Genomic DNA, 18,396 nt, shown 5'->3' on the forward strand with positions numbered 1-18,396 from the left:
GGCTGGAGCGTTTGGTTGAGTAGCGTAGTATCGACAACCTCGGCAGGTCTTGACTATCTTATCAGCGTCTTCTTTAGGCTGTGAGCCAATAAAAGCCTAACCGAAAAGCTTTTGCAACGAGTGATCCGGGAGCGGCATGGTGCCCGCAGTCCCTGCGTGGATCTCTACGAGGATTTCAATGCCATCTTGATTTGATACGCATTTGAGAAATACCCCTGTTGCGCTTCGTTTGTAGAGCTGTCCATCGACAATTGTGTAGGATCGTGCTCGTCGATGATCCGGCGTGCGAGGACCTCGTCCTCCGGCAACTTCGATCGATGAGGTAGTCCAGGAAAGGCTGTGTCCAAGCCGGAATGATAGCTAATACCTCTTTAGCCGGAGACACTGCCACTTCTGGGTTTTCCGGGTTAGCGCCCTTCACCGAGGGTATCCGGAGGTGCTCTAGGTAAATTCCGGGCGGAATTGGCTTTCTGCCGGATCCGAGCTTGGATAGCATATCTGCCGCTGTATTGTCGTCTCTTCTGACGTACTTGACTTCGTATCCGAGGAAGCTTTTGGCGATCTCGTCAACTTCATCTCTGTAGGCCGCCATGACGGAATTTCTGGCGTTCCAGGTTCCGGCTACTTGCTGTGCCACCAGGTCGGAATCTCCGCAACAAATGATGTGCTTGATCCCTATTTCCTTAGCGATGCGCAGTCCGTGCGGTAGAGCCTCGTATTCCGCCATGTTATTTGTAGCTTCGAAGTGGATCGCAGAACATCTGCGAGTTCTTCTCCGCTAGGGGACTTCGGGGTGACTCCGGCTCCCGAGCCTTGATGCTGCTTGGATCCGTCGAAGTGCATGACCCATGTTTACGGTTCCGGCTCCGGACTTGCATCCGGAGCTTCGTCCAATCTGCAACGAAATCTGCCAAGACTTGGGATTTGACCGCAGTCCTTGGCTTGTAAGCGATGTCGAAGGCGGATAATTCGATGCCCCACTTAGCTGTTCGTCTGTTGCGTCGGCGTTGTTGAGAATTGTTGACGGCGGAGCTTTGCTCCTAGCTGATTACTTGGGTGCTCTTGGAAGTAGTGTCTCGGCTTCCGGCTGCCTAGGAAAACTCCATAAGCTAGCTTCGAAAGTGAGGGTATCTTTGCTTTGATTCTGTCGGCACCTCGCTAATGTAGTAGACAGGTCTCGCACGTCATATTCATGACCTTCTTCCTTTCGCTCCACCACGATGACGAGGCTGACGACCTTGTTGGTAGCCGCCAGATAAAGGAGCATTGGCTCTGACTCTGCTGGGGCTGCCAAGATAGGTGGGGAGGTAAGTATTTCCTTCAACCCACGAAGAGCTGCGTCGGCTGCGTCGTCCCAGACAAATTTGTCTGTTTTCTTCAGCAGCTTGTACAGAGGTAGCGCCTTCTCGCCAAGACGGCTAACAAACTCTGCTGATTGCTGCGACGCAACCGGTTAGTCGTTGCACATCTTTGAGACAAGTTGGTCGCTTGATGCACGGGATTGCCTTGATCTTTTCCGGGTTCACCTCAATGCCTCCGTGAGAGACTATGAAGCCAAGGAGTTTTCCGGCTGGCACGCCAAAGACGCACTTCAGCGGATTCAACATCATCTTGTACCTGCGGAGGTTGTCGAAGGTTTCACGTGAGGTCGCTGATCAAGTCGGATCCTTTCCGGGTCATGACCGCGATGTCGTCGACGTAAGCGTGCACGTTCCGGCCTATTTGGTCCTTCAGGCACCGCTGCATCGTACGTTGGTAAGTAGCACCTGCATTTTTTAGACCAAAAGGCATAGTAACATAGCAGTAAGTACCAAACGGGGTAATGAATGAAGTCGCCTTTTGGTCGGATTCCTTCATCCGGATCTGATGGTACCCGGAATACGCATCAAGAAAACACAGAAGCTCCGCCCCCGCCGTCGAATCAATGACTTGGTCAATGCGCGGCAAGGGAAACGGATCCTTCGGGCAGTGTTTGTTCAAGCCAGAGTAATCGATGCACATTCTTAGTATTTCCAGTGTTCTTTTTGGGTACAAGGACGGGATTCGCGACCCAATCGGTGTGGATAACTTCTATTACAAAACCTGCTTCTAGTAACTTTGCTAGTTCCATTCCTATGGCGCGGCGCTTCTTATCTCCAAAGCGTCGCATAGCTTGCTTTACCGGTTTAGCCCCCGGATTTATGTTGAGGTAGTGCTCGGCGAGTTCCCTAGGTACTCCGGACATGTCGAGAAGGTTGCCATGCGAAGATATCCATGTTAGCGCGGAGGAACTCGACGAGCGCGCTTTCCTATTTGGGGTCCATGTTTGCCCCGGCCGAAACCTGCTTGGAAGAGTCACCCGGAATAAGGTCATGCTTCTTGGTTTCTATCGCGGGCTTGAAGGAGGTTTTACTGCTCGGAGATTTGCTTTTTGGTGGTCCGCATCTCGGTCGGATCCACCGCGGCCTAGTAGCCTTTCGGCTCTTCTCCGGATATGACGGACTCTGCGAAGGCGGCTTCGCCCAACTCGCACTCGTGAGCCTTTTTGTAGTCTCCGGTTATGGTGATCATACCATTGGGACCCGGCATCTTGAGCTTGTTGTAGATATAGCATGCTCTTGCGTGGAACTTGTGGTAGGTGGGCCTGCCGAAGATGACGTGGTAGGAGCTCTTGAAGGGAACAACTTCAAACGTGATCTTTTCTTCGCGGAAATTATGAACATCACCGAAAGCCACGGGAAGTGTGATGCTGCCGAGGGAGTTCGCCTTCTTACCGGAACCACGCCGTGAAACTCGGTGGTGCTGTGTTTGAGCTGTTCCTTGGTGAGGTTCATCCGCTCCGAGTCTCCGGGTACATGATGTTCAAGGCTGGCTCCGCCATCCATGAGGCACTTGGAGAAGTCATACCCGTCTATGCGGGGACTCACAACCAAGGCGTAGTATTCTTTTGGCACGGTGGCGGGATGATCTCCCCTATCAAATGTGCACGGAACTTCCGACCACCGACATACTTGCGGCACAGCCGGAACCGTGGCGTTCGGGAACCGGGTAGCTGATTTTGTAGCACGGATCGTGGGGGTTCCGAGGAAGGTGTGGTAAGCCCCCACGCTCTTTGTCTCGAAGGGGTTGGATTTTCCTGCGGATCCGGCTTTGGGATCCGGCGAGTTATCATCCTCGTCCATCGCCTCGGAACTGTCCTCCTCCTTGTCCTTGTTCTTGCCCTTGCCTCCTTTGCCGCGTGGGCGGTGCTTCCGGGCTCGCTTGTATCCTGCCTCCGGGTCGTTCTTGAGGTCGTTGACCCACTTGCAGTTGCGGTTGGTATGAGTGGACTTCCCCGTAGCCGGATCCAAGTGGGCCGGGCAGGGGCATGTCTCCGTACTCCTCGTAGGTTTGCGGGGCGCGGGATCCGCCGGCGGTGACCACGGTGCCATGCTGCCCCCTGCCGGCTCCGCCTCCACGGCCGCGTCCTCTTCCGCCTCCTGAACCTCCGCGTTGGAACGCCATGGCGACCATCTCGGATCCGCCACTCTTCTGGTCATCAGGGTTTTTGCGTTTGTGGCCGCTATTGTTACCGTTATCACGGTTCTTCTTCTGTTGGTGCAGGGGGATTGCTTGTAGCTGCGATGTCACCGCCCGCATCGTCATCGGCGGCGGTGTGATCATCGGCGATGGAGATCATCTCATCCAGAGTCAGTTTGTTGGCGTTAGCCAAACATGTAAGCTTATGCCTCAGCAATCCTCCTCTCTGCAGTCCACCAATAAAAGCGTACATGGCAGTGGTGTGATCGACGTTTTCGCACTCGTTCCTGCATGCCAACCATCGTGTGAGGAAGTTTCTTGAGGTTTCTCCCTTCTTCTGGATACAAGCTTGTAGGTCGCTTGCTGTGGCGGGTCTTTTGTAGGTGCCCCTGAAGTGTTTCTCAAAAGCGGTCTTCAGATCGAACCAACAAAAGATGGAGTTTTTCTCGAGGTCACCGAGCCGGATCCGGGCTGGTCCTACAAGGTACAAGCTGGAGCATGCGGCGGGCGATATTAGGGGTTCCTCCGGCAAAGGTTCTTGCGTTGTAGTAGTCCTCAATCCAGGTATCCGGCCTTTCGGTGCCATCATAATGCTTCAGATTTCCGGGTAGCTTGAGGGAGCTCCTTGGCTTTGGTTCCTCTCGAATCATTCTGCCAAAGCACTTCGGACCAATGTAGTCAGTTCTGTACCCGTTAAGGCGGTCCCGTGCGTCGCGTGAGCCGTGGCGGGGAGACTTTGAGCGCGAGCGAGATCTCCGGCCATTGCCTCCGCCTCCACCTCCGCCGCCACCGCTAGGTGGTGGTGAGGAGACCTGCGAGGTGGGCGGTCCGACTTCTTGCTTCCGCCATCCGAATCTCCACGACCTTCCTGGTGCCGACTCCGGCTCGTGGCTGCCTTCGCCTTGGCGGCTGGCTGCCCTGGTTATTCCGGCGAGGCTCCGGGTCACGGCTCCGACGAGGCTCTGGGTCGCGGCTTCGACGAGGTTCTGGATCGCGGTTCCGGCGAGGTTCTGGACCGCGGTCTTCATTCCGACTCCTTCTGGGCTCGGGCTCAGGAACATTGTTCTGGTTCCGGCGAGGTTCCGGCGAACGCTCCCTGTTTCTGTTTCTTGGCAGCACGTTGTCGCGGATAACAATCGCACCGTGCCCTATGGGCCTGGTGTTTCCGGCTGGACTACGGCGGCGAGGGGGTCGCGGGTAACCGTTGGGCGGAGGAGAGGGGTTGCGGTATCTGTCTCGTCCGGAGTACATCGCATCCTTTCCCTTTCTTGGATCCGACGGGGGCGTCTGTGATGGGACGGGGATCGGATTTGGGTGTTCCCTGGCCCTTCTTCTGCGCTCTGAGGATCCGGTATGTGATTCATCGTCGGGATGCCGATCAGCGCGGGCGTCCTTCTGCGCGGTAGATACACAGTTATCCGGATTGGATTCCAACCTGCGCGAAGTATCTGCCTTGCTCTGCTGCTGCATTGCTGAAGCGACAAGTGTGCGGAGATGGTTGATATCAACTTCTTCGTCCTTCTTCTTCAGCAATTCCGCTGCTTTCAGCATGTTGTCTTTTGGAGTTTCCAGCGGCTGGTGAGCTGCGGGCGTGTTGAAGGCTATCCTGCGAGGCGGAATTGCTTCTCTGACAATACGATCAGCCTCCGCCTGCGCGTAGGTCATCTTTACCTCCCACTCAGCCCTCATGCTCTTGACATGCTCGAGTGTGTTAGTAATCTCGCGGTCCTGTCTGTCGAAGTTTTCCAGCCGGGCGGCATGATCTGCCCTTCCTATCTTTAATGCAGCTTCGGCGTCGGCGAGCCTCTTGGCCGTGGCCGGCATCTCCTTTCACGGCGGTTTCTAGAGCCTCCAGATCTGCGGCGTGGCCCGGAGTTATAGGTGTGTTAAGAACTGCTCGCGCGGCCACCTCTTCTGCTGACAGGATTTCCTCCGAAGGAGAATCCCTTTGGGGTCGCACCCGAGACATTGGGGATCCTTGTTGAGATGGCTCGGATTGGCTAACTTGGTCTCCAGATCCGGTTTGTCCCAGCGCTGCTACCGTTGCGAGAACCTGCTTCGGCTGGGCGGAGTTGACTTCAGGCTGATCGCCGAGACCATACTCCTCCAACTTGCGCACGAAGTCATCAGATTCCATGGACGGAGTGTCTCCGGAAATTGGGCTCGGATTGCCCAAGATCGACTCTTCGACCGGAGCTTCGCTTTCTCCGACGGGCTGAGCCTCGATCCGGATCTGCGTTGTTTTCCGGTGCCTCTTCCTGCTCGGGACCAGCTCCGACTTCATGAGGGGCGGTTCCGGCGGTATGGGCCAAGAAGTGTACGAAGTGACACCTTTGCTTCTCTAACACCTGGGAGACCCAGGCGGATCTGCATTGGTCTTCCACCTTTGTTTCCTGCTCAGGGGCGGATTGGGTGGGCTTTGATTTTTCCGGATCTAAGGCGGAATCTTCGCTAGGAAGTTCCGGCGTCTCGAGATCGGATCTTCGCGGCTGCGTCCTGCTCGGCGGCGGTCGCGTCGGCGCTACTTACCGGTGGGTTTCCGTCGGAATCGACGGTTTCCCCGATGAAGATGTGTATGCCGCCAACTGGGACGATGGAGAGCTTGACGGGGTCGGTTTTAGCCGGAATCCAACACTCATCCGGAGGGACGATCGGCAGATCTCCGGCGTAAAGGACACGCCCCACAGCGATGGTGTCGTTGTAGCTTCCCATGGCGGAACCCTCCCGGTTCCGGCCTCCAGACGCCGCAGGCCCCACGGTGGGCGCCAACTGTCGTTGCCTAATCGACGGTACCTCGGAGGAGGGATCCTCACGAGGGGAGAAGAAGTAGGGGCCATAGGGCGGAGTGCACACGGGACGGTGGTACGCGAGTTACCCAGCTTCGGAACACCTGCTCGATGACAGGGCCTACTGCTGCTTGTCTGGAATTATCTGGGCGCTTTCGCGTTGTTACAATGAGTTGTGGTTGTGCCTCTAGGGCTCCCGGGATCCGGCTTATAAAGGCGCACGGATCTAGGGTTTACACGGAGAATCCTAGCCGGATTACAGACAGCCTAACTACGGTACAATATCTTGCCGTGCACGTCACGGATCCGCCTTCCACATACGTCGTACTGGGATCCGGGTTCCTCATGGGCCTCCATGGATCCGGATTACTTCTATGTCGGTACGGATCCGGCCTGCCGATCCTGGGCTGAACTTCTTCCTTCATGATCAACAGCAACTGGGCCGCCCGATGGGCCACATGCCTCATCACCGTCTGTGGGCCACCCGGGCTTACCGGATCTAGGCACTGTCGATGGTACACCTATGAAGTATACCCACAACAGCGACCTTCCAGATGTCACTAAAGTGTTTACGCGGCGTCCCCTGGCAAAGCTTCCTATATAAGGACTTGACCGAGAATTTTCCTGAGAGTTCCAAGGCCCAGGAGATAACGTCTTGGCCCTCGGACAATTGTGTCCTAGCAATAGACACCATAAGGCATCTAAGGTCGTTCCGTTAGCGGGCCCCAGACCCCTTCGGAACTGGATGCTCCCTCCCGTGGCACGGAGGCACCTAGACACCGTGATCTCTGGCTCCGCGACAATGGAGAAGAGTGCGGGGAACCGGTCGCATAAGGATCCCTACCCTTGCCACCAGTCACTCCAGAAGAGGGTGGAGGATCCACTTCGCATCTGGTGTCTCGCTCCTAGGCGAAACACCGCTTTGATTTTTTGGATAGCGTTCCAAAATTGTGAACCGGATTGGTGGGAGTCCGCCATGAGGACCTTCGTCCTAAGATACTTGTTCCGTAGGATCTCTGCCTAAAGCCCTTGCTCCCCAGCATAGAGCTTCTAGATCCACTTAGTCATTAGGCAGATATTCATGAGTCTAGTGTCAATGACGCCCAGTCCTCCCAGTGGTACTTGCGCCACGGGCCATTGGCTTCCCAGAAAACTCTAGCCCGTTGTTCCCGAAGCATAGAGTGTATACCCTCCTCTAAGAGATATACCCCCATGGCGTGGAGGGGAAGGTTAGAGAGGCACGCGTTGATCAGAGTCAGGCGAGCCGCGGAAGACATGAATTTTCCCATCCAAGAGTCCGTTTTCCAACCCACCCTCAACATAAGTGGACCCCAATCCACTGCAGCAATGGATCTGTCGCTAATGGGCAAGCCCAGATAAGTGAAAGGGAACGAGCTCCACTTACAATTAAGCATGGTGGCGATTGCCTCTTGTTCCTGGTCAAAGGACCCTAGTACCATGACCTCACTTCTGTGAAAATTAATGTGCAGCCCGGACATATTCTCGAAGCAGAGGAGTAGGAACTTAAGGTTCGCAATCCCTTGCGCATCCTGTTGGATCATGATGATCGTGTCATCCGCATATTGCAGGTGGGTGACGCCCCCATTCACGAGGTGTGGGATCACCCCTGCAATGTGCCCAGACCTAGAAGCTGCCTGCAGGATGGCAGCAAGAGCCTCAACCGCGAAGTCAAAGAGAAGGGGGGAGAGTGGATCCCCCTGGCGCACTCCCCTGCCATTATGGAAGTAGTTCCCAACTTCCCCATTGACCGCGATCGCCGTCTGGCCTCCCGAGACCAGACTCATGGCACGATGAACCCACCCCGGGTCAAAGCCTTTCCTTAGCAATACTTCACGAAGGAATTTCCAGTTGACACGATCAAAGGCTTTCTCAAAGTCAAGTTTAAGAAAAACTCCCCTGAGTTTCTTAGACTTAGTCTCATGGATGATCTCTTGAAGGGAGACGATCCCTTCAAGGATATGCCGGCCCTTGATGAAGGAGGACTGCGAACGACTGATAGCTATAGGGGAGATGCGAATAGCTTAGGCCTTAGGCTACAAACTTGAAAATCACATTAATGAGCGCAATAGGCGAAACTGCCGTATATCGTCCACACCCTAAACTTTGGGAATCAGAGACATGATCCCAAAGTTAAGCCTTGCAATATCCAGGCGTCCCAAGGCGAAGCCATTGAGGATGGCTAGGATGTACGGTTTAGAAAGGGACCAAAACTTCTTAAAGAAGATCACCGGCCACCCGTCCGGTCCTGGCGCCGTGTCGACCTTCATGCTGGCGAGCACCTTGTCAAGCTCCTCCCCGGTGAAAGACAACATGAGCTCATCGTTCTCCTCCTCTAATACCCGCCACAGCTGGTCCCAAAGGGTTGCAGCAAGTGAGAGGACGTGTGCCTCTCCCTCTGCACCCATGAGGTTGCGATAGAAGGTATCATGTGGTTCTGGAAGGCACGAGGCTCCGAGATGATACCTGCCTCCAAGACCAATCTGGAGATTAGGCATTTCATCCTCCGACCATTCGCCATCGTGTGGAAGAAGGCAGTATTGGCGTCCCCTTTAAGCAGCCAGTTCAAACAACTCCACTGCCTCGGTGCAGGCCAGGTGAGTGAGCTGGCTTTCTAGATGATAGCGGAGGGCCCATCCCTCGTCATCTAGACATGTGGTATCGGCCTGAGCATCAAGCGCTAGATTTGGGCAAGCATACCCTCCTTGAGGTCGCGACCCTCCCTCCCCAGGTTGGCTCCCCAGCATCTCAGGTACTGACGAATACCTGCGGAGATCTGCTACCACGCATCGATCGGGTCGAGGGAGGGACCCAACGACTCCTCCAAAACCCGGCACTTATCCGAAACCAGCTCAACAAAGTCGGGTCTCTCCAGCCAGGCCTACTCAAAGAAGAAGCGCGGGCTACGTTTCTTCAACTCTTCCCTAGAGTTTGGGATTAGCGGAGCGTGATCGGAACCAAGGTGCAAAGCGGAAAACCACTTCCCACTCAGGAGATACAAAGACCTGGTCCAAGACACACCTGACTGGGTTCAGTTGCTTATTGGTCCAGGTGTAGCGAGAGCCCCCCCCCCCCCCCCCCCCCACATGCGGATCTCGGGCAAAGCTAGATTGGCAATGCAGTCGTTGAAACGGTGCACCCTTGGCTAGTCTATGTTGCTATTGTTCTTGTCCTCCGCCCCTCGGATAAGGTTGAAATCTCCGCCGACAACCAGGGGAAGGTCGCAGGCGTCAACAACATGGGTGAGCTCACCCAAGAACTCAAGCGTGCGACGGTGGTCAGCTGGACCATAAACAACGAAAAATGCCCACTTCGCATTGTTGTCTAGCTGACCCACATCAACCCTAATGAAGAAGGTTTCTTTAGTCCACCCTAGAACTTCGAATGAGTCTTCATTAACGCCCAGGAGCATCCCCCGAAACAGCCCGTAGCCGGAACATCGCACCATGTGAATCGGCCTCGCGGGACAATGCCCAACAGAACCGCGGTGGTGAATTGGGCTTTGACCGTTTCCTGGAACCCCGCAAATCGAGGTGCTCGCGAGTAAGGAACTCACGGATCTGGGATTTCCACCCAGGAGCGCCAAAACCCCGCAGGTTCCAAATACCCGCCTGCATCAGGCGATCAGCGCTTTCCTCCGTCCGCGACGGGATGCCACCGAACTATTGGCCGCACTCCTCCTAGTGGTCATGGGAGTGGAAGGGTTAGCAGGAGGGCCCCCCGCCTGCCCTGCCTCCGTCGCAGGAGTAGCCCCTGCTACATCCGGCGACACGACCTGCGTGTCCGCAGCCCGGTCCTGCACATAGCAGCGTGTGTTAGTTCAGTTCACTTCTCCAATCAAGCCACCTGATGTGATTTCTACCAAACTTTGTTCTACTATGAAACTACCATACACCCCATGAACTTGTATGCGTTTTTTATGTATATACACGACCGAGAAATTAGTTCTGACAATTGTATCCCGTTACACAATCCGGTTTCACGTACATGTCTTTGTTGCTCTGACTGCAGCGCCACAATGATGGTGTCGAGCTTACGGGAGCATCGCATGCCCAATCTCTCATATTGTGTACTGAATACCATGAAGGCAAGTTAATTAAGTTTCATTTGACATGACATTATGCACAGCCAATTACGACAATCCAGTCTGACCAACCAGCTTTTACCTATTTTATCATGTAGCTAAAAACCACTTCTATATTTATCACGGCCATTTTTTGCGATAGAGTATACCCCACAAGAAATGAGCCTTAAGTGATCCATAGTCAGTATAAGGAGGGAGCTATAAGTTTTGAAACCAAAAGTGCCATGAGAACCTGATAAACCAGGTTCCTCCAGAAATTTCAATGCTAACGATGGGAACTAGATATTAAAGTCAATTACAGACGACGCATACCAGAGAATAAAACAAAAAGGTAACCATGAATTAAAATATATACTAGAAAATTTGGTGCGCTTAGAACAAAAAGTAGCAGCAGCATTGACTGGTTAAACTGAAGGCCGTAATATAACCTTAGTTTCGGAATAATCATGTCCATCAACAACAGTTCAAATCTTCTCGCTTTGTTAAACCTTGAGCCTACAAAAGCAGAACAAATTTAAGAAACATAATATGTAGCAAACAGAAAATTTCCTCAGATCCTCTCGGTTGTTAAATTAGTGTTCTGTTATTATACTATTTCGGCTTCTAGGATATCTAGCCACTGGATTTCACCTTGTCCTTTAAAAAGAACCAAGTCATTAGAAGCACACAGAGCTCCACCACATGTTGCCTTCTATTTGTAGAGTGAACAACAGACCAGGGACCAGTCTGCTTTCGTACCACATCAAGGTTTCAAGCTCTCAGGTTCCATTTTTTCACATCCAAGCCGACTAAGCAACTATCGGTACTTGAACGCACAAGTAATCTGGACTTGCAAAGTCCTAAACTTGCAGCAAACGTGGAGAAGTTTAATCAAGTGAAAACAGAGTAAATTGCAAACACAGATTTGCTCATGCTACTAAATACCAAGGAGGGTGTTTCTACTTTGATTGTTTAACTGCTTTTTAGTTTCATTACATTTGCCAATAAAATGGATGGTTTTTGTACTTCCACCACTATGGGGCTTTCCAGTCACAAACATATGTTCGTAAATATGGCAAGGGTGAAGAGTACAGCTTGTTGACTTACGGTATCTCAGTTTGTCCTGATGTTAAGTTGTATCTCAAGTGTTCCCGCCCAAGAAATATCTTCAGGATCTTGAAAAAATCATAGAGCCTGTCATCAAGCTTCGTACATTTGATTTCAACTACTTTAAGGCATTTGGATATTGTAGGCAGTTGCTCCATTGTATTGTAAGTTTCTTGTTGTGCCTATAGCAAAAAGAAATATATGAATCTTAAGGCCCAAGAATTAAACTGCAAACAAGAGCTATTAAGTAGTTATATACCTGATTTAGTAGAAGAGTGAGCTTCTCTAAAATTGGAGAGTGTTGGAGGATGCAACTTAATGCACCGAAGTCAGCTGCCAGACACCACTCATTTAGCAACAGAGTGGTTAACTTGCTAAATGTAGGGCATCTCAAAACAGTAAACTGTATGAAGTGCAAAGTAAATTCGGTCAAATAATGATCATAGATTAAATTGAGAAATGCAAGATAGCTGATGCTTTTGATAGGTGTCTATGTACTAATCTAAGTTTGAAAAAAGTAATTAAATGCATAATATATGACATTTAATCAATAGTTTTTAGTTGTACAAAAATATCTAAATGGTGGAAACTAGCAAGGTAGCCTTAGTTTGACACAATTTCCATCCTGGGTTCGTAACCTCTTAGTCACATTGCATTCTTCTATTAAATATATATAGAGAGAGGATTTGCTAGCTAGACTGAAGTCTTATCCCAGAGACTTGCACTCCCTGATGTGATGCTTTTGAACCTGATATAGTTCTGGTTTTGTTAACGAAACTGGTGGCATTCTAGACATGTTTGGTTTGAAATTTAAATATACCAGTAGCAAATATGTTCTAATCTCATGTATGTGGCAGCGGTGTTACATGTATATAGGATAGTGACCCAGAAAGAGAAATAATGAAGAAAGTGAAACTTTCGATGGCTTGTGTACCTTTACGCTGGGAGCCGTTAACTCCAGATGCCTAGCACTTGATAAACTTCCAAGCTCCATCAAGTAGAATTTTATACAACCCGCACATACACCACAACAAAGCCAGGTAGGACGCAGTTCACAACGAAAAGTCCAGCTGTGGCCAAGCCTAACAAATGCAGTTTCTAGCATTGGCATGCGCTCAAGCAAGGGTGTTGTAACAGAGAGATCATCCAGCTCCATTAAAACGAGGCTCGGGGCAGAAATACAAGTTGCGGAATAAACCGACGGAAATAAATAGCACTTCTTCATCCTCAGACGCTTCAAGGACGGGGACGAGATCTTGGTGGCGTGAATGTGAGCGCGAGTCATGACTACATCCTCCAACGCCGTGCAGCTAGAAAAGTCAAGAATCGTGCCTTCCACCGTGACATGATGGAGCTCTAGCCTCACCAAGTTTCCAGAGACGAGAGGGTGCCCCGATACTACTTGGCGTTCGAGACTGACCTTAAGAACTCGAACATGGAACTCGGACACGGCATGCCGGATCAGGCGGCCAACTTCTTCTGTGAGCTCAAGGAGTCCTTGGATGTCGATGACGCACTCGTCAAGAGGCGCACGGATATCCAGCAACAGGCGGTCCACTAATCTCTTGAGCACAACGACAGACACCGACCCGGAAACCGCGGCGAAACGGAGGCTATGCATCCACTTCCAGTGGTTGTGCCAGCGCCGGGCGAGCGCGCTCGTCTGCAGGGCATCGTGCGCCAGCAGAAACCCAAGCACATGGTGAATGACGTCGTCCGGGAGGGCGCTGATGCCGTCAGGGCCGCTCGGCGTCCATGTGGCTTCGTCCTTGATCCCAATAGGCGTTCTGTCGAACAATTGGCGGGCGGCGCAGGTTGGAACCATGAGACACACGTAGCGGTTAACTGCAAGGGAAGAAAACACGTTGAGGAACATGACGCTCGAACGATGTAATCCAAAACCAGGAAGACTTGAAAAAGAAATCACCTTGTGACAGCACCCCACGGTGGGGGCGGATAGCCATGGTCTACCCCACCTAGGAGCAGCGGATGATGGAGAGCTCGCTCGATCAGTTTCCTCCGCTTAAATCGAGGGTCGCAAATTATGGAAGAACTCCAATCGATTCGATCATAGGCTACGGGCGCGGCGCGTACGGAAAGATCGGTTGTTTTGCTGCCGGCGAGGACGAAGGATCTGGAGACAAAGGTTTTTGGTGCGGTGTTCAGCTGAACAGCTTTTCTGTTTCTTCTCTGCTATTTTTCCGTCGGTTACAAACTAACCTCAGGTAATCACGGATATTGGACCGAGCTAACTTCTGTTTGCAAGTATGGTTTCCTGCGACAGTGTAGCAGATCAGCATATCGGTTCGGTCTTTGTAGTTCCTGCTGATATACAAGTTTTGGCCGAAAACCAACAACTTCATAGTACTGACACCGACAACTTTGTACTACTACTTGCAAACCATATTTTCTAGTATCGTTAGTAAATTTGTTGCTTGGGTAGATAACTTAGTAGCAACGAAAATATCTTCATGACAAAAAATGTGCAACTACTGGTAGGAACCTAAACAAAATGGTATGAAATTTCACGATGATGATGATGATGAACAACTTCATAATCCATCCCAAAATGGGGTTGCATTTTGTGCATACTACTGTTCACTCCTATGAAGAGTTGTCATTGATGGTGTTTTGATTACAGACATCTCATAATGGGTTACAACCGGAGAGGACAAACTTACTTCACTCCTTAAAAGATATAAGTTGTTTTTAGTTGTGTTTTAGTTGTAGACATCCCCACTAGGTTACATTTTGTGCAGGCAATATTTGGTGTGCATTTTAATAAGTTCTTTCTGGTACTATTTTAATTGCTGCCATCTCCTACTATTTGTGACCGGATAAGACACAGTTGTTGCGGTATTACCCTAATCCGATGCCGCCCGCCGTTGTGGCCTTCGCAGTAAAAACTTGTGCATTCGACAACCAGTGGGAGAATGCGGAGACTGGCAATACAAAATGGGTCACGGTCCATCCGAGCTCTAAGATCGGCGGTGCAACTTGGGATGAAAAAATAACTTGCTTCCCATGGTGTTTTAGGTACGCCCATACCCCTACATAGTTCCATCTGGTGCAGACTATAGTTGTTGTACGTAGTTGAAATAAGTTGATTTCACTCTTGTGTAGAGGCGTGCAACTTCACATATGGGGTATGCATTTCAACACTACGGTTATAGAACTTAGCAACAATGGGTTTTCAAATTAGCACATGTGTGAACCATAATTTACTATCTCACTACAGGAATGGCTCAAGGCGCCGACGGCTTGCTCATACGCCGACGGTCAAAAGTCGGGGCCGTCGGCATATGGTCAGCCAGGCCAGCCCGCAAAAAGGGCTTTCGGCATAGCAACACCCTCGTCGTAGGAAACGTAGCGCCAACGGCTGCCCTCGGCGCATCGCGGGCCGTGTGTAGGCCTGCGCATGCGGCCCACCAAAGCTAGGTCGTGACGGTGCTGACACAGCGTCACAGCTACACCGACGGCTGCCTCGGCATAGCCTCCTCCTCTTTTTTTTATCTACACCGACGGCCACCCTCGGCGTAGTCTTGAACTTTTTTCCCTCCATGCACCCCTTGTGGATCGCCTTTTTAAGTTTCAACTGGATGGCAGAAAATAAAAAAAAAATATATAATCCTTCAAGATGTTCATGTGTTATGTCATCTAGTTGCAAGAGAATTTAACAGAAAATGAATTTCGGCCTATTTTGCAAAGTTGCTTCATGTATCAATAAAACGGCTTTTGAGGTTGCATACGAAGTCAGAAAAAATGTATAATATATCAATATAATCGTAGGAAAAAGTTACATTCGAATTCACACGGGTTTACCCGGTTGGCACTTTTTTAGATTCTCAAAAATCCAAATGAAAATATGAAAGAAGGAAGATTTTAGGTTTTGCTACAAATTCAGGATTTTATATTTTGTATGTTTTTGAGAATTAAATTAATAATTGCATCATTGATGTTTATTTAAATGATTGTTTAAAATTTAAAATAATAAAGAGTTGTGATAACATGGTCTAAGGGTTAATAGGATTAATATGGTAGTATTATCAACAATGTTTCGTTTCTTACATGGAAGGCCTACGCCAAGGGTCTAGACGCCGACGGTCACCGTCGGCGTATACGGGCTACACCGTGGGCCCAGTCTACACCGATGATCCACGTGGCTCTGTCGAGGTGGATCTTTCCGGAGAAGCTATGCTGAGGGCTGCCCTCGGTGTAGCCTACGCCGACGACTCAATGCGCCGAGGGTTTCCGGCCATCGGTGTTTCGAGCCATTCCTGTTGTGTCTACAAACATGATTTAGCAAATGTGAGAGTGAACAATTTATTATGTGCAAAATACAACTTAGCTCATATATGAAACCAATAATACTGCTGGCAAAAATAGAACTTAATTAATGTGAGAGAGAGAACAACCTGCTCCTCCGAGATGCCGGACCAGCACTAGATGAGGTCGAGCTTGAGTTCTCCTATGAGCCATCTGGTGGCAATGCTGCGTCGTACCCCAACATCTGGATCTGACATGAGTGCTTCTCGGAGGTTTGTCCAGTGTTACATATTTGAAGTTAATAACTGGATATCCAGGACAGGTAGACTTACACATCTTCCATCTTAATAAATTCCTAATTCCGAGTGTTCTTTGTCTTTCTATTTTCAGCTATGCCCATCTTTACATGTCAATTCATGATTGCACTAAGAGTTTATTCAGATGTATACCGCTGGGTAAACTTTAAGTATTTTACTTCATTGGGCACATGTTGTAAATTATTGATATATGGTGTTTAAATTATTGCACTCCGTATTCTAATTACTGGCAGAAATCAAGTTGCGAATGTCATCTGATTTTAAGAGTAAGCGTTCAACCACCCTTTCATGATGTGAATTTGGGTAGGATTTTAGCCACATCCACATTTGTTAAGTTGATGAAACTATTTCTGGATGACTGGTGCGTGTGGAGGCTGACCTCTGTGGACTAGTTTGCATGCTTTTTTTTAGACGGAAGGCTCAAGATGAGCCCGGCTTTAAATTAATGAAGCCACAACGGCAGAGTACACATGATACAACAAGACAGACAACATGAACGATCCATACATGCTCCTATCCGAGCAAAGCATCAACAGTGCCTACGAAAGGAGTCGCCCCAACGAGACCTCTCGACATGCACAACGAACTAGTCCAACACAAGGGAAGAACATAAGATGGAAAAAGAAAAACTAGCTCGACATGGTCCGCCGACGAAGATCCTCACGCCGGGCGGTCCCGGATGTTGGCGTGGAGCGAGCGAAGTCTCCCGATCGCCAACTCCAACGCCTCGCGGTCCTGCCGCCTAGCCACTGGCTTCCACACCTGTAAGTACATCAACATTTTGTATAAAGCGTCAGCGGGCTGCGAAGGAAAAATCCCCTCAATGGTAAACTTGTTTCTAATGTTCCAAAGCCCCCAGCAAAGGGCCGTACAGCAAATCCAGAGAACCCTTTTCGTTTGGCCTACGAGATCATCCAGAAGCCTATAGAGCTCCGCAAAACAGGTAGGGTTCCAGGCACAACCAAGCAGTTCCCGAACTGCACTCCACATGAATCTTGCCAGAGGGCAGAGGAAGAAGATGTGGGCGGTGTCTTCCAAGTCCGAGCAAAGGGCACATCGTCCCGACGATGGGCCCCTTCTCCAGCGGATGTTATCATTCGAGGGTAGGCGTTTCCGAAGGAGTTGCCAAATGAAGATGCGGATTTTCATGGGCACCACGATCTTCCAGATGTCGCTGAAATGCTTACGCGGCGTCCCCTGGCAGAGCTTCCTATATAAGGATTTGACAGGCCCGAGGGTTCCAGGGCCCAGGAGATGTTGTCCGGGCCATTAGATAGTTGCGTCCCAGCAATCTCCGTCAGAAGGAGCGCAAGTTCATTGCGGGCAGGGGATCCCAGGCCTTGGCGAAAGGCTGGGGTCCCACCCATCGCACTAAAGCATCTGTACACCGTGATCTGCGGGTCCGCGGCGATGGAGAAGAGTGCGGGGAACCGGGAGCATAAGGGTCCCGACCCTTGCCACCAATAACTCCAGAAAAGGGTGGAGGATCCACTACGCACCTGGTGTCTCGCTCCCAGGCGAAACAGGCGATTTGATTTTTGGATCACATTCCAAAATTGTGAGCCCGATTGATGGGAGTCCACCAGGAGATCCTTCGATCTGAGATAATTATTCCTGAGGATCTCAGCCCAAAGCCCTTGCTCCCCAGCATAGAGCTTCCAAATCCATTTGGTCATGACACAGATGTTCATGAGCCTGGTGTCGATGATACCCAATCCCCACAAGGACTTAGGCTTGCAAAGCTCTTCCCATCTAACCCAGTGGTACTTGCGCCTCGTGCCATTGGCTTCCCAGAAGAATCTGGCCCGGTGTTTCCTAAACACAGCGTGGACGCCCTCTCCCAAGAGGTACACCCCCATTGTGTGTAGAGGCAGGTTGGAGAGGCAGGCGTTGATGAGGGTCAAACGTGCCGCGGAAGACATGAATTTTCCCATCCACGGGTCCGCTCTTCGACCCACCCGGGTGGTAAGAGGACCCCAGTCCGTAGCTGTCACGGCGCGATCGCTAATGGGGAGCCCCAAGTAGGTGAAGGGGAACGTGCTTGCAGTTAAGCTTGTTGGCAATCGCAACCTGCTCTTGGTCAGTGGACCCCAAAACCATGACCTCACTCTTGTGGAAGTTAATGTGAAGGTCGGACATGTTCTCGAAACAGAGAAGGAGGAACTTGAGGTTCGCAAGTCCAAGCGCTTCTGGTTGGAGCATGATGATCGTATCATCTGCATATTGCAGGTGGGTGATACCCCCTTCCACAAGGTGCGGAACCAGCCCTGCAATGTGCCCAGCCCTCGAGGCTATCTGGAGGATGGCAGCCAGGGCCTCAACCGCAAAGTCAAAGAGGAGA

This window comes from Lolium rigidum, chromosome 3 (assembly GCF_022539505.1).
Source record: "Lolium rigidum isolate FL_2022 chromosome 3, APGP_CSIRO_Lrig_0.1, whole genome shotgun sequence".
NCBI classification, from domain to species: Eukaryota; Viridiplantae; Streptophyta; class Magnoliopsida; order Poales; family Poaceae; genus Lolium; species Lolium rigidum.